The 10,730-nt window shown below is 54.6% G+C and overlaps 1 long non-coding RNA gene across 1 annotated transcript; it reads right to left on the bottom strand.

Moving 5' to 3' along the window:
* Window positions 1-1,587: 1,587 nt before the first annotated feature.
* Window positions 1,588-1,982, bottom strand: LOC123743077 (uncharacterized). The gene is made up of 3 exons (XR_006769821.1): window positions 1,943-1,982; window positions 1,695-1,817; window positions 1,588-1,651 (listed from the first exon to the last, which is right to left on the bottom strand). It is a non-coding gene; the product is annotated as an uncharacterized lncRNA (long non-coding RNA).
* Between the last annotated feature and the right edge of the window lie 8,748 nt (window positions 1,983-10,730).

Genomic DNA, 10,730 nt, shown 5'->3' with positions numbered 1-10,730 from the left:
TGGGTGCTCAGAACGGGATCCTCATCAAGGGAGGGGAACCGCTAGAGATGGCACACAAGGTGAGGGGAGAAGACTCTACCAATCAGACCATAGTCCATCACTAATAATACCATATTGATAGTGAAAATAATTAGGTTTGATATGTTATGCCTCATGTTTGTAGTCAGATTGTTTGCGACTGTTGCAGTTACTGGGTGTTATTCCTAACTCGTTATAAAAACCGGTATATTTTCCAGATCCAGACAGTGGTGTTTGATAAGACTGGTACCATTACCTACGGAGCTCCTAAAGTCATCCAGGTGAAGATTGTAGTGGAAGGGAACAGGATGCCTCGCTCCCGTCTGCTGGCCATCGTAGGGACTGCAGAGAACAACAGTGAACACCCGCTGGGAGCTGCCATCACCAAGTACTGTAAACAGGTGGGTCTGATTCCGTTACCAAGTACTGCAAACGGGTGGGTCTGATTCCGTTACCAAGTACTGCAAACGGGTGGGTCTGATTCCGTTACCAAGTACTGCAAACGGGTGGGTCTGATTCCGTTACCAAGTACTGCAAACGGGTGGGTCTGATTCCGTTACCAAGTACTGTAAACGGGTGGGTCTGATTCCGTTACCAAGTACTGCAAACGGGTGGGTCTGATTCCGTTACCAAGTACTGTAAACGGGTGGGTCTGATTCCGTTACCAAGTACTGCAAACGGGTGGGTCTGATTCCGTTACCAAGTACTGCAAACGGGTGGGTCTGATTCCGTTACCAAGTACTGCAAACGGTTGGGTCTGATTCCGTTACCAAGTGCTGTAAACGGGTGGGTCCACCTGAACCTCAGTCCTACAGCTGACAGGTAGGAGACTGGTTGTGAGTCCGCGTGAGTGGATCATCCCAAGTGTCTGGATGACTTCAAATATTTGGGCCCTATCTGTCATTGTGGATCCAGATAAAGTGTACTAATCTGTCTCTCTGTATTAGGAGCTGGGTACAGAGTCCCTTGGTGCCTGTACTGACTTCCAGGCTGTGCCGGGCTGTGGAATACGATGCCAGGTCAGTAACACAGAAACCATCAGGAGAGGACAGTGATGGCTGTGTAATAAACTAAACCTGTGTGTGTGTGTGTGTGTGTGTGTGTGTGTGTGTGTGTGTGTGTGTGAGGTCAGTAACACAGAGACCATCAGGAGAGGACAGTGATGGCTGTGTAATAAACTAAACCTGTGTGTGTGTGTGTTAGGTCAGTAACACAGAGACCCTGCTGAGACAACATCAGGAGGACGGGGACAGTGAAGACAACAACCAGAGAAACAGTGTTCTGGTCCATATCAGTGACTCCAGAACCCAGCCAGGATCTCACCCCCTCATCATGGACCCGCAGCCTCTCAGTACGTACTGGGATGTGTAGTGCAAAATAGGACAGCTATTTTCAATTGTTTTAAGGCCGAATGGAAAATACAATCTTAAATTAGCCCTTATTGTCAATTATTATTCACCATGAGGCCTAACGATTCCCCTGTTTCCACTGCATGGATTTAAATGGATGTCATACATTCTGTCTATAGTCCTGGAGCAGACAGCCAGTAACCTCTCTGTTCCTCTATAGCCCTGGAGCAGACAGCCAGTAACCTCTCTGTTCCTCTATAGTCCTGGAGCAGACAGCCAGTAACCTCTCTGTGTTCCTCTATAGTCCCGGAGCAGAAACCCTATAACCTCTCTGTTCCTCTATAGTCCTGGAGCAGACAGCCAGTAACCTCTCTGTTCCTCTATAGTCCTGGAGCAGACAGCCAGTAACCTCTCTGTTCCTCTATAGTCCTGGAGCAGACAGCCAGTAACCTCTCTGTGTTCCTCTATAGTCCCGGAGCAGAAACCCTATAACCTCTCTGTTCCTCTATAGTCCTGGAGCAGACAGCCAGTAACCTCTCTGTTCCTCTATAGTCCTGGAGCAGACAGCCAGTAACCTCTCTGTTCCTCTATAGTCCTGGAGCAGACAGCCAGTAACCTCTCTCTGTTCCTCTATAGTCCTGGAGCAGACAGCCAGTAACCTCTCTGTTCCTCTATAGCCCTGGAGCAGACAGCCAGTAACCTCTCTGTTCCTCTATAGCCCTGGAGCAGACAGCCAGTAACCTCTCTGTTCCTCTATAGCCCTGGAGCAGACAGCCAGTAACCTCTCTGTTCCTCTATAGCCCTGGAGCAGACAGCCAGTAACCTCTCTGTTCCTCTATAGCCCTGGAGCAGACAGCCAGTAACCTCTCTGTGTTCCTCTATAGTCCTGGAGCAGACAGCCAGTAACCTCTCTGTGCCTCTATAGCCCTGGAGCAGACAGCCAGTAACCTCTCTCTGTTCCTCTATAGTCCTGGAGCAGACAGCCAGTAACCTCTCTGTGTTCCTCTATAGTCCTGGAGCAGACAGCCAGTAACCTCTCTGTTCCTCTATAGCCCTGGAGCAGACAGCCAGTAACCTCTTTGTTCCTCTATAGCCCTGGAGCAGACAGCCAGTAACCTCTTTGTTCCTCTATAGCCCTGGAGCAGACAGCCAGTAACCTCTCTGTTCCTCTATAGCCCTGTAGCAGACAGCCAGTAACCTCTCTGTGTTCCTCTATAGTCCTGGAGCAGACAGCCAGTAACCTCTCTGTTCCTCTATAGCCCTGGAGCAGACAGCCAGTAACCTCTCTCTGTTCCTCTATAGCCCTGGAGCAGACAGCCAGTAACCTCTCTGTTCCTCTATAGCCCTGGAGCAGACAGCCAGTAACCTCTCTGTTCCTCTATAGTCCTGGAGCAGACAGCCAGTAACCTCTCTGTTCCTCTATAGTCCTGGAGCAGACAGCCAGTAACCTCTCTGTGTTCCTCTATAGTCCTGGAGCAGACAGCCAGTAACCTCTCTGTTCCTCTATAGTCCTGGAGCAGACAGCCAGTAACCTCTCTGTGTTCCTCTATAGTCCTGGAGCAGACAGCCAGTAACCTCTCTGTGTTCCTCTATAGCCCTGGAGCAGACAGCCAGTAACCTCTCTGTGTTCCTCTATAGTCCTGGAGCAGACAGCCAGTAACCTCTCTGTTCCTCTATAGCCCTGGAGCAGACAGCCAGTAACCTCTCTGTTCCTCTATAGCCCTGGAGCAGACAGCCAGTAACCTCTCTGTGTTCCTCTATAGCCCTGGAGCAGACAGCCAGTAACCTCTCTGTTCCTCTATAGTCCTGGAGCAGACAGCCAGTAACCTCTCTGTTCCTCTATAGCCCTGGAGCAGACAGCCAGTAACCTCTCTGTTCCTCTATAGTCCTGGAGCAGACAGCCAGTAACCTCTCTGGTCCTCTATAGCGCTGGAGCAGACAGCCAGTAACCTCTCTCTGTTCCTCTATAGCCCTGGAGCAGACAGCCAGTAACCTCTCTGTTCCTCTATAGTCCTGGAGCAGACAGCCAGTAACCTCTCTGTTCCTCTATAGTCCTGGAGCAGACAGCCAGTAACCTCTCTGTTCCTCTATAGTCCTGGAGCAGACAGCATCCTACGTGGTGTTGATAGGGAACAGGGAATGGATGAGGAGGAACGGACTGCAGATCAGACCTGATGTTGACGAGACCATGAATGAACATGAACGCAGAGGACGAACTGCTGTACTGGTGGCTGTGGACAGTGAGTACTGAGTAGCCTTAGGAGTTTCCAACCTTTAACCCATTGTGTTGCTGAGTGTATATAACATCTCTCTCTCCCTGTCTCTCCCCCTGTCTCACCCCCCGTCTCTCTCCCTCTCTCACCCCCCGTCTCTCTCTCTCTCTCTCCCCCGTCTCTCTCTCTCTCCCCCGTCTCTCTCTCTCTCTCTCCCCCCGTCTCTCTCTCTCTCTCCCCCCGTCTCTCTCTCTCTCCCCCGTCTCTCTCTCTCTCCCCGTCTCTCTCTCTCTCTCCCCGTCTCTCTCTCTCTCTCCCCGTCTCTCTCTCTCTCTCCCCCGTCTCTCTCTCTCTCTCCCCCGTCTCTCTCTCTCTCCCCCCGTCTCTCTCTCTCTCTCCCCCGTCTCTCTCTCTCTCCCCCCGTCTCTCTCTCTCCCGTCTCTCTCTCCCCCCGTCTCTCTCTCTCTCCCCCGTCTCTCTCTCTCTCCCCCGTCTCTCTCTCTCCCCCGTCTCTCTCTCTCTCTCCCCCGTCTCTCTCTCTCTCCCCCGTCTCTCTCTCTCTCCCCGTCTCTCTCTCTCTCTCCCCCGTCTCTCTCTCTCCCCCCGTCTCTCTCTCTCTCTCTCCCCGTCTCTCTCTCTCTCTCCCCCGTCTCTCTCTCTCTCGCCCCCGTCTCTCTCTCTCTCTCCCCGTCTCTCTCTCTCTCTCGCCCCGTCTCTCTCTCTCTCTCCCCCCGTCTCTCTCTCTCTCTCGCCCCGCTCTCTCTCTCTCTCTCTCGCCCCGTCTCTCTCTCTCTCTCGCCCCGTCTCTCTCTCTCTCTCGCCCCGTCTCTCTCTCTCTCGCCCCGTCTCTCTCTCTCTCCCCCCGTCTCTCTCTCTCTCCCCCCGTCTCTCTCTCTCTCTCGCCCCGTCTCTCTCTCTCGCCCCCCGTCTCTCTCTCTCTCCCCCGTCTCTCTCTCTCTCTCTCTCTCTCTCTCGCCCCGTCTCTCTCTCTCTCCCCCCCGTCTCTCTCTCTCTCTCTCTCTCTCTCTCGCCCCGTCTCTCTCTCTCTCCCCCCGTCTCTCTCTCTCTCCCCCCGTCTCTCTCTCTCTCCCCGTCTCTCTCTCTCCCCCGTCTCTCTCTCTCCCCCCGTCTCTCTCTCTCCCCCGTCTCTCTCTCTCCCCCCGTCTCTCTCTCTCCCCCCGTCTCTCTCTCTCTCCCCCGTCTCTCTCTCTCTCCCCCCGTCTCTCTCTCTCTCCCCCGTCTCTCTCTCTCTCTCTCTCTCTCTCTCTCTCTCTCTCTCTCTCTCCCCCCGTCTCTCTCTCTCTCCCCCCGTCTCTCTCTCTCTCCCCCCGTCTCTCTCTCTCTCTCTCCCCCGTCTCTCTCTCTCTCTCTCCCCCGTCTCTCTCTCTCTCCCCCGTCTCTCTCTCTCTCCCCCCGTCTCTCTCTCTCCCCCCGTCTCTCTCTCTCTCCCCCGTCTCTCTCTCTCTTCCCCCCGTCTCTCTCTCTCTCCCCCCGTCTCTCTCTCTCTCCCCCCCGTCTCTCTCTCTCTCCCCCCCGTCTCTCTCTCTCTCCCCCGTCTCTCTCTCTCTCTCCCCCGTCTCTCTCTCTCTCTCCCCCCGTCTCTCTCTCTCTCTCCCCCCGTCTCTCTCTCTCTCTCTCCCCCGTCTCTCTCTCTCTCCCCCCGTCTCTCTCTCTCCCCCGTCTCTCTCTCTCCCCGTCTCTCTCTCTCTCCCCCCGTCTCTCTCTCTCTCTCCCCCCGTCTCTCTCTCTCTCCCCCCGTCTCTCTCTCTCTCCCCCCGTCTCTCTCTCTCTCTCTCCCCCGTCTCTCTCTCTCTCCCCGTCTCTCTCTCTCTCCCCCCGTCTCTCTCTCTCTCCCCCGTCTCTCTCTCTCTCTCCCCCGTCTCTCTCTCTCTCCCCCGTCTCTCTCTCTCTCCCCCGTCTCTCTCTCTCTCTCCCCCGTCTCTCTCTCTCTCCCCCCGTCTCTCTCTCTCTCTCTCCCCCCGTCTCTCTCTCTCTCCCCCCGTCTCTCTCTCTCTCCCCCCGTCTCTCTCTCTCTCTCCCCCGTCTCTCTCTCTCTCCCCCCGTCTCTCTCTCTCCCCCCGTCTCTCTCTCTCTCCCCCCCGTCTCTCTCTCTCTCCCCCCTCTCTCTCTCTCTCCCCCCGTCTCTCTCTCTCTCTCCCCTCTCTCTCTCTCTCTCTCTCTCCCCCCGTCTCTCTCTCTCTCCCCCCGTCTCTCTCTCTCTCCCCCCCGTCTCTCTCTCTCTCTCCCCGTCTCTCTCTCTCTCTCCCCGTCTCTCTCTCTCTCTCCCCCGTCTCTCTCTCTCTCTCCCCCCGTCTCTCTCTCTCCCCCCGTCTCTCTCTCTCTCCCCCCGTCTCTCTCTCTCTCTCTCTCTCTCTCTCTCTCTCTCTCTCCCCCCGTCTCTCTCTCTCTCTCTCTCCCCTCTCTCTCTCTCTCTCTCTCCCCCCGTCTCTCTCTCTCTCTCCCCCGTCTCTCTCTCTCTCTCCCCGTCTCTCTCTCTCTCTCCCTCCTCTCTCTCTCTCTCCCCCGTCTCTCTCTCTCTCTCTCTCTCTCCCCCCGTCTCTCTCTCTCTCTCTCCCCCGTCTCTCTCTCTCTCCCCCCGTCTCTCTCTCTCTCCCCCCGTCTCTCTCTCTCTCTCCCCCCGTCTCTCTCTCTCTCTCCCCCCGTCTCTCTCTCTCTCCCCCGTCTCTCTCTCTCTCCCCCTCTCTCTCTCTCTCCCCCCGTCTCTCTCTCTCTCTCCCCCCCGTCTCTCTCTCTCCCCCCGTCTCTCTCTCTCTCTCTCTCCCCCCGTCTCTCTCTCTCTCTCCCCCGTCTCTCTCTCTCTCTCCCCCCGTCTCTCTCTCTCTCCCCCGTCTCTCTCTCTCTCTCTCTCCCCCCGTCTCTCTCTCTCTCTCTCTCCCCCCGTCTCTCTCTCTCTCTCTCCCCCGTCTCTCTCTCTCTCTCCCCTCTCTCTCTCTCTCTCCCCGTCTCTCTCTCTCTCCCCCCGTCTCTCTCTCTCTCTCTCTCTCTCTCTCTCTCTCTCTCTCTCTCTCTCTCTCCCCCCGTCTCTCTCTCTCTCTCTCCCCCCGTCTCTCTCTCTCTCTCCCCCGTCTCTCTCTCTCTCTCCCCCGTCTCTCTCTCTCTCCCCCCGTCTCTCTCTCTCTCTCTCTCTCTCTCTCTCTCTCCCCCCGTCTCTCTCTCTCTCCCCCCGTCTCTCTGTGTGTAGGTCTGCTATGTGCCATGATAGCCATAGCAGACACAGTGAAGCCAGAGGCAGAGTTGGCGGTTCACACCCTGCAGTCCATGGGGCTGGAGGTGATTCTGATGACTGGAGACAACAGCAAGACGGCACGGGCCATCGCTGCTCAGGTAGGGGACTGGACAGGACAAGGGTGGGTTCATAGAGGTCAAGGGTCATCGCTGCTCAGGTAGGGGTACTGGACAGGACTGGGTGGGGTTCATAGAGGTCAAGGGTCATCGCTGCTCAGATAGGGGACTGGACAGGACTGGGTGGGGTTCATAGAGGTCAAGGGTCATCGCTGCTCAGATAGGGGACTGGACAGGACTGACTGGGTGGGGCTCATAGAGGTCAAGGGTCATCGCTGCTCAGATAGGGGACTGGACAGGACTGACTGGGTGGGGTTCAGAGGTCACGGGCCATCGCTGCTCAGGTAGGGGACTGGACAGGACTGGCTGGGTGGGGTTCAGAGGTCACGGGCCATCGCTGCTCAGGTAGGGGACTGGACAGGACTGGGTGGCTGGGGTTCAGAGGTCACGGGTCATCGCTGCTCAGATAGGGGACTGGACAGGACTGGCTGGGTGGGGTTCATCGAGGTCACGGGCCATCGCTGCTCAGATAGGGGACTGGACAGGACTGGCTGGGTGGGGTTCATCGAGGTCACGGGCCATCGCTGCTCAGATAGGGGACTGGACAGGACTGGCTGGCTGGGGTTCAGAGGTCACGGGCCATCGCTGCTCAGGTAGGGGACTGGACAGGACTGGCTGGGTGGGGTTCAGAGGTCACGGGCCATCGCTGCTCAGGTAGGGGACTGGACAGGACTGGGTGGGGTTCATAGAGGTCAAGGGTCATCGCTGCTCAGATAGGGGACTGGACAGGACTGGCTGGGTGGGGTTCAGAGGTCAAGGGTCATCGCTGCTCAGATAGGGGACTGGACAGGACTGGCTGGGTGGGGTTCAGAGGTCACGGGATCCATTTCATCTTCCCCTCAGGTTATTGAAACCATCAACGAGCTGTGTTCAGGAGACTACGTAGACTACTACATGGACATATCATGGTTCTGAATGTATGCACTGAACCAGGACATGGCACTCTGGATAACAGCATCTGCTAAACAACACAAATGTAAATGTGGTTTGATTGTGGCTTGTGAACTGTCATTTAGCTGTCTTTCTCCTCCAGGTGGGCATCAGGATGTAACGTCATTTAGCTGTCTCTTCTCCTCCAGGTGGGCATCAGGAAGGTGTAAATGTGGTTTGATTGTGGCTTGTGAACTGTCATTTAGCTGTCTCTCTCCTCCAGGTGGGCATCAGGAAGGTGTAAATGTGGTTTGATTGTGGCTTGTGAACTGTCATTTAGCTGTCTCTTTCTCCTCCAGGTGGGCATCAGGAAGGTGTAAATGTGGTTTGATTGTGGCTTGTGAACTGTCATTTAGCTGTCTCTCTCCTCCAGGTGGGCATCAGGAAGGTGTAAATGTGGTTTGATTGTGAACAGTCATTTAGCTGTCTCTCTCCTCCAGGTGGGCATCAGGAAGGTGTAAATGTGGTTTGATTGTGAACTGTCATTTAGCTGTCTCTCTCCTCCAGGTGGGCATCAGGAAGGTGTAAATGTGGTTTGATTGTGGCTTGTGAACTGTCATTTAGCTGTCTCTTTCTCCTCCAGGTGGGCATCAGGAAGGTGTTTGCGGAGGTGCTGCCGTCCCACAAGGTGGCCAAGGTAGAGCAGCTGCAGCAGGCAGGGAAGAGGGTGGCCATGGTGGGTGATGGGGTCAACGACTCGCCCGCTCTGGCCATGGCAGATGTTGGCATCGCCATTGGAACTGGCACTGACGTGGCCATAGAGGCAGCTGACGTGGTGCTGATCAGGGTGAGGAGAAGAGGGCTGAGTGGATGGACGTTAATCTGTCTGGTTGTCTGATCGTCTCTACATGTTAATCTGTCTGGCTGTCTGATCGTCTCTACACGTTAATCTGTCTGGCTGTCTGATCGTCTCTACACGTTAATCTGCCTGGCTGTCTGATCGTCTCTACACGTTAATCTGCCTGGCTGTCTGATCGTCTCTACACGTTAATCTGTCTGGCTGTCTGATCGTCTCTACACGTTAATCTGCCTGGCTGTCTGATCGTCTCTACACGTTAATCTGCCTGGCTGTCTGATCGTCTCTACACGTTAATCTGCCTGGCTGTCTGATCGTCTCTACACGTTAATCTGCCTGGCTGTCTGATCGTCTCTACACGTTAATCTGCCTGGCTGTCTGATCGTCTCTACACGTTAATCTGTCTGATCGTCTCTACACGTTAATCTGTCTGATCGTCTCTACACGTTAATCTGTCTGATCGTCTCTACACGTTAATCTGTCTGATCGTCTCTACACGTTAATCTGTCTGATCGTCTCTACTAGAGGTCGGCCGATTAATTAGGGCCGATTTCAAGTTTTCCTAACAATCGGAAATCTGTATTTTTGGACACCGATTAGGCTGATTTGTTTTATGTAATGTTTTTTTTTTACACCTTTATTAAACTAGGCAAGTCAGTTAAGAACACATTCTTATTTTCAATGACGGCCTAGGAACAGTGGGTTAACTACCTTGTTCAGGGGCAGAACGACAGATTTTTACCTTGTCAGCTCGGGGATTTGTTTTTGCAACCTTCCGGTTACTAGTCCAACGCTCTAACCACCTGCCTTACATTGCACTCCACGAGGAGCCTGCGTGGCAGGCTGACTACGTGTTACGCGAGGGCAGCAAGAAGCCGAGGTAAGTTGCTAGCTAGCAATAAACTTATAAAAAACAATCAATCTTAACATTTACGTCATTTAGCAGACGCTCTTATCCAGAGCGACTTACAAATTGGTGCATTCACCTTATGATATCCAGTGGAACAACCACTTTACAATAGTACATCTATATCTTTTTTTTTTTGGGGGGGGGGGGGTTAGAAGGATTACTTTATCCTATCCCAGGTATTCCTTAAAGAGGTGGGGTTTCAGGTGTCTCCGGAAGGTGGTGATTGACTCCGCTGTCCTGGCGTCGTGAGGGAGCTTGTTCCACCATTGGGGTGCCAGAGCAGCGAACAGTTTTGACTGGGCTGAGTGGGAACTGTGCTTCCGCAGAGGTAGTGAGGCGAGCAGGCCAGAGGTGGATGAACGCAGTGCCCTTGTTTGGGTGTAGGGCCTGATCAGAGCCTGAAGGTACGGAGGTGCCGTTCCCCTCACAGCTCCGTAGGCAAGCACCATGGTCTTGTAGCGGATGCGAGCTTCAACAGGAAGCCAGTGGAGAGAGCGGAGGAGCGGGGTGACGTGAGAGAACTTGGGAAGGTTGAACACCAGACGGGCTGTGGCTTTCTGGATGAGTTGTAGGGGTTTAATGGCACAGGCAGGGAGCCCTGCCAACAGCGAGTTGCAGTAATCCAGACGGGAGATGACCAAGTGCCTGGATTAGGACCTGCGCCGCTTCCTGTGTGAGGCAGGGTCGTACTCTGCGAATGTTGTAGAGCATGAACCTACAGGATCGGGTCACCGCCTTGATGTTAGTGGAGAACGACAAGGTGTTGTCCAGGGTCACGCCAAGGTTCTTAGCACTCTGGGAGGAGGACACAATGGAGTTGTCAACCGTGATGGCAAGATCATGGAACGGGCAGTCCTTCCCCGGGAGGAAGAGCAGCTCCGTCTTGCCGAGGTTCAGCTTGAGGTGGTGATCCGTCATCCACACTGATATGTCTGCCAGACATGCAGAGATGCGATTCGCCACCTGGTTATCAGAAGGGGGAAAGGAGAAGATTAATTGTGTGTCGTCTGTGTAGCAATGATAGGAGAGACCATGTGAGGATATGACAGAGCCAAGTGACTTGGTGTATAGCGAGAATAGGAGAGGGCCTAGAACTGAGCCCTGGGGGACACCAGTGGTGAGAGCACGTGGTGCTCCTGGTAGGACCGACC

This window comes from Salmo salar, chromosome ssa05 (assembly GCF_905237065.1).
Source record: "Salmo salar chromosome ssa05, Ssal_v3.1, whole genome shotgun sequence".
NCBI lineage: Eukaryota > Metazoa > Chordata > Actinopteri > Salmoniformes > Salmonidae > Salmo > Salmo salar.
The sequence above is the reverse complement of the archived record's forward strand: the minus strand, read 5'-3'. Positions and strand labels throughout refer to the sequence as shown.